Source organism: Sesamum indicum, linkage group LG4 (assembly GCF_000512975.1).
Source record: "Sesamum indicum cultivar Zhongzhi No. 13 linkage group LG4, S_indicum_v1.0, whole genome shotgun sequence".
Lineage (NCBI taxonomy): Eukaryota > Viridiplantae > Streptophyta > Magnoliopsida > Lamiales > Pedaliaceae > Sesamum > Sesamum indicum.
Genome location: NC_026148.1, coordinates 12,624,149 through 12,630,148, shown reverse-complemented (window position 1 = coordinate 12,630,148; position 6,000 = coordinate 12,624,149).

Here is a 6,000-nt window from a genome sequence, read left to right as displayed (position 1 = left end):
TTTTATTTATTATTTTAAATTATGAACTTTTACACTTCTCAATATAATTATTTATTATTGTGTATTGTTTATAATAATAAATTATATTCTTTTTAGTTTTAAAATTGTAGCCTTTTTGTTATAAAATTAATGGCTCCAATCCAGTGTATTTTTTATTTTTTGTGTCAGTAAAGGACAAAATATTTATATATTACTATTTATTAATACTTTTATTATTACAATTGAACCGTGTTATTTATTTAGTCATAGAATGTACCATGGTAAATAAATAGATACTTAGGACTAATTTTGATTCAAATGAAAAAGCGAGAGAGAATATTTTAAGATAGACATAGGTATCTATTTGACAATTATGAAAAAACCCAAGTATCAATTCAAACATTTGCAAAATTTCATGTATCAATTTGAAATTATATAAAATTCAAATCATTTATAAAAATTCATGTACCAATTCGATAATAATACAAAAACTTAAGTATCAAAATTTTTACTCTATTAAAAATTAAAGAATATCGTTTATTCAATTTTCTTGTGATGTGACTATCATCTAAAAATATATGGATGGAAATAGAGTGAAAGAATGTAATGAAATATATATATATATATATATATATGTGTGTGTGTGTGTATATATGAGCATTATCCATTTGGTTTTGATGCTCAAGAGATAGCATGGACCCATTAAAAGTACTTTCAAGTAAAGTTCGAAATAATCTTATTCAGCATCTCATCATATCATATTTATGTGAAAAATGCAAGCCACCCTTGTGATATGAGTAACGTAAAATAAAAAAATTTATTTTATTTTTATTATAGTACACTCTCATGCTATTTGAAATGAAGCGGAAACACCCAAGAGCCCCTAAAGTGTGATTCAAGGGCCCCAACTGCAGCTTGTTTAGCATTTGGGTTAATCACGTTTTGCTATCCGAACTATGATTGTTTTTATACTTTGACATTTAATTGTGTCAATTTACCATATTAACTTTGCAAAATTTTGCACTTTTCCATTTGTAACTATTTTTCAACCAAAATTTTCGTGGAAAAACATAACACGTAGTGCACATATGATATTTATGTGCTATGTGATGTGATATTTTTCGCATAAGCCAGTATGTGATGTTTTTCGGGCATAAAGATCAACAGAAAAAAATAGTTATTTATATGAAAAAGTGCAAATTTAGCAAAGTTGAAATAGTAAGTTGACAAAAAAAAAAATTGGATATAACAAAATATAAAAACGGATATAGTTCAAATGAAAAAATATAATTTATCCTTAACTTTTTTTCTATCTTGTGTTTTGATTATTTTGCCCCAACTGTTATTTACTTAAAATTGTTGAACCACTCCCATTTGTTTTCCACCTTTTTAGTTGAAATAAGAGAGGAGAAATGTCTTAGTCAAAATATAAATTGTATTATTATTGCAGATTTCAAATTTGTAACTTCTTTTATTAGGTGAAGTTTGAGAGAGCAACATAAGCACCAATCTGTTATTGTTGAGCCCAAAGAAGAAAAATTAGGACAAAAGTGTTAACTTTTTGGATAGGGGTTAGCAGTTTTCTTGTTAGTCTTAGTTTTGTCAATTAAGTCAAATTGATACAATTTTAAAATGAATGATGTTATGATGTGGTTGAGATTCTTATGAAAGGATGAAAATGAAAATTTTACCCGCGACACAATAACTCATCAGGTGAAAATACGATTTTTGAGGGGGTTTCTTAGTAGGTGTGGTCACTATCAATGAATAGTAGTTGGGTTAAAAAATAATATTCTTTGGTATTTATAATGGTGTTGGAAGTTATATTGTATGGTGGGTTGCATTTGTTTACCATGCGCCTCATATATATTAAATCACTTTTTTACCCTTGCAGGTGAATAGTTTTTACCAATATACATCATGTTAGTATTTTAATTTTCATTGCTTGTAACCTCTGGATATTAAGAATAAATTTTCACAATTGAAGTTAAGTTTAAAACTGGTTGTTGTTGGTTTGTGATGTCTTAACTTTTGATTTGGCAACACAAATGAAAAGAAATGAACTCAATACTGAGTAAGGAAAACTAGAATCTTCATTGAAATAAGAGATAATTACGCTCTCCTTTCTTGAAATTTAATATAATTATACATAGATCTTTTATAATTTGGGAAATAACGTAAACACCTTAAGGTTTGTTTTCATCTAATAAATAAGTCCATTCGTTACTCAAAATTCGCTGAAGTTGTTGATATTAACAAAAAAAATTGAATTAAAATTGATACTTATCTTTGATTGATTTATCACTAATTTATTGCAGGTCAAATAATTTTTTCTCGACCAAACTACCCTTACAATGTTGAAAATATACCTCCACATTTGCATTAACGCATGAAAACGTATGAGGTTAATTTGGTTATGAAAAAGATTTATTTGACTAACGAAATATAGATTTTTTTCCTGATTTGTTGTTAATATCAACAGATGAATTTCGACTAACCAAGGGATTTATTTGTTAAATAGAAGCAAATATTAAGAGTGCTAAAAATATAATTTTTTCAAATCACATCAAATTTACGTGTAATTACACAAAACCTTGATTTTCCAACACATCCAAAAACTTCATCACTATGATTTTTATGGCCTTCTCTTTGATCTTTCTTTGATTATGATGAAGAGCTGGGATATTATCCGTCTTTTTTTGTACGTTCTATTTGCATGAATTGAAGGAGCAGGGCCTTCAGTATCTGCATTTGTCCCTAGATTTTAACGCCTTCGTGTATCATTACCAAGAGTGTGCTATGTTGCAGTTGAAGTTCTTGCAGTCCTGCCCAAATAATCTAACTTTTAAACAAAGCTGACTTAGTTTCTCAATGTCATATCAATTTTAAAAAGAAACATTACATAAAAACAGGCCTCATATATGCTTTAAAGTTTAAACTCCATCAAGTGTTAGGTGTCTCCTTCAGAATTGCCAGCATGGCTATGTAGTTAGTCCGTGGGCCATGGCTTATCTTGTCTGTAATTTAAACGGTATTTTTTTTAATAATTCGTACGTCACAAGTTATTTAGAGAGTGTTTGCGAGTGCTTTAAAAAAGTATTTTTCAGCTTCTGGCTCTCTAAAAGCACTTTTGAAGTATTTGGAATGTCAATTTTTGTTTTTAAAATGGCTAAGAAAAATGTATTTAGATCAAAAACTGGAAGCACCTTGGGGGGTGTTTTTAGCTGGTTTGGTTTTTTTGTAAATAAATTCAACTTTATTTTTTACTATTTTACTCTTGTTATAATAATCTTATTCAACTTTACCCTTTTTAATTTATTTTTAAAATTGTATATTTAAAGTTGATATAAGGGTTTTCAAATAATTTAAATTTTAGCAATAATTAAATTTACACGTCTATATATTTGATTTGTTTAAATTTTTTATATTTTATGTGCTATATCATCTTATTATATTATATCGTGCACATATTATTTGATTAATTAATAAAATAATTACTTTTCGCAATCATGTAAGTTTAAATATTGTGTATGAATGAACGATTATATTACTTAGTGAGAGCATTGTTTAACTAAACATATTTTTAAAAAAACATAAATAGGAAATACTAATCGAAATAAAATTTATAATTTTTTGTGCAAAAAATAATTATTAGTGACAAACAATAAGTAAAATAATAAACAAAAAAAATAGTTTCTTTTTAACGCATAGGGACAAAATAGTCTTTCATCGATTAAGATTATTTTAGAAGTGATTTTTCTCCTAACACTATTCAATTTAATTTTTATCTGCTTTTCGCTTTTTTTAGAAACACTACCCACTTTTAATTCTGTTACAACTTTCGACTTTATCTATAAAAATTACTTTTTTTAAAAGTAGAAATTTTTACAAACACTTCTTAATCAAAATTATCAGAATTCTCTTATTCGGAAACATTTCTTCCAAGCATAGTTTCATCAAGAAACCGATTTTATATCTAAATTCACATATCTTTCATAGAAATCCCTAAAACAACCATTTAAGTTGTCAAACGAAAAGAATACTGACAAGAAGTAAGTCATACAAATTCATGCTATTAATAGTGGTCTGCAATTACGTGTACTCTTTTTCCACAAACCCCTCCTCTTTTTCTCCTCCTTTTTATCTCTTCAATGTGTTCAAGACATGGAATGATCTATAAAAAGAAATACTATATACAAAAGCAAAGTGCTTTGATGAAGCAAAGGTTTGGACAAAGATTTGGCTGTTCTTGCTGATAAAATTTTTGCTTGCAAATCAAGTTTGATCGAACCAAATTATTCACAGAAAATACATTTGCTATGTGATTGATCACTTTTCTTAAACTGTACATCAATCACACGACAAGTGTCTTGCACTTGTTATATAATTAATTCAAATTCCATCTAATCGGATCTGAATTAGAATTTTTTATTTTTGCTGCCAAACAGCGCACAATAATTTCACAACCACCTATTTTGGTTTTGCTGATCCATCAATTTCTATTTTTATTGGTTAGATCCATTAGTTGATCTTTGTCCGATTCTAAGAAACACTATTTGGATAAGGTTGTTTTTCCTCGTACATCTACCGGTCAAGTTCTGAGCACACTTGCCTCATGTCGTATGCCGGGATAGGGGGGGAAAGCTGCGGTGTTAGTTGTATCCTGTGCGATTACAAACCATATTTCCTAGTCGAAAATTTCCCTTAAACTTTTAAAAGTAATGTTAAGAATTTTAAATTTTATAATGTTATATTTGGACTGATAAATTTGAAAATATGAATATTAAATTTATAGTAATAATTTTTTTGAATTTGTTTGGATATTGTAAATTCAAAATATTTCAAATACTTAAAGTCTAAATTTAATTTATATTTGATTGAATATTGATGAATTTCAAGATTTTCTAATATCGAGGAATGTGAAATTAATTTCTCCAAATCCATCGATCTAAATTTAATATAAGTTCATTTCTCAGAACTTTTTAATATATACATATATATATACACACACTCTAACATGTGTGATGAATTCTCAACTATTTTGTAAGACATTTGAAAAGTTTAATTTATCAACCATTCCAATGGAAAAATTAAATTTGTTTATGTCGAGCCAAAATAAAAGAGAATTTTTTAAAATATATATATATATATATATATATTAAGTGATAATAATCTTAATTTTTAACATAATATAATTTATTAATTTTGAAAAATATTTGAAACTAGTTAAATACCTAAAATGATGATTCAGCAAGGACACGTATATAAAGTTAACTACATTTATTGTCAATAGATTATCATTATACACATCTCATTACCAAAAAGAAGATTAACGACAAAAAATCAAGACAAGTTCAATTTTTATCATCAATTATGTGTTCTAAGAGACATGTTTTCATTTTTTCATAATAATGAGTTTTATAATTTTAATAATGACTTCTCAATAGTAAAATTGTGTACAAAATTGACATAATCTAGTTACGGACAGCCTAAACATCACTATATATATGTTATCACTAAGTTGTCGTTATAGATATATTACTAATGATCTATATTTAACGGCAACATTATGTATAATCTTTATTACTATTAAAATTATTATATAGTATATATTTTAGTAATGAGTTTATATATTTTGCCACAATCTTTATATATTTTAGTAACTATAATGATATGGGACATAATCAAGGGACGTTGGTTGAATATTGTATTGCCGGGGGGTGACCTGGAGACATTAATACAAGGATTTGGGGCTCTGATCCAACAAGAGCTCAAGTTCAAGGTTAGGAAAATAATATTTTTTTATTCCCTAATTTAAGATTTTCTTTACTTTTAATCTTATAACTATGAGATTTTTAATTTTAATTTCATAACTTCTAAAAATGAGTCCTTGTGGTTTCATGGTATTTTTTCGCTAGATATTTTAATGAAAACATAAACACGTGGCGCATTTACACTTTTGGTCCTATTGTACGAGAGTATTACTTTTTGGTCTCATAACCCTAAAAAAATAACATTTTT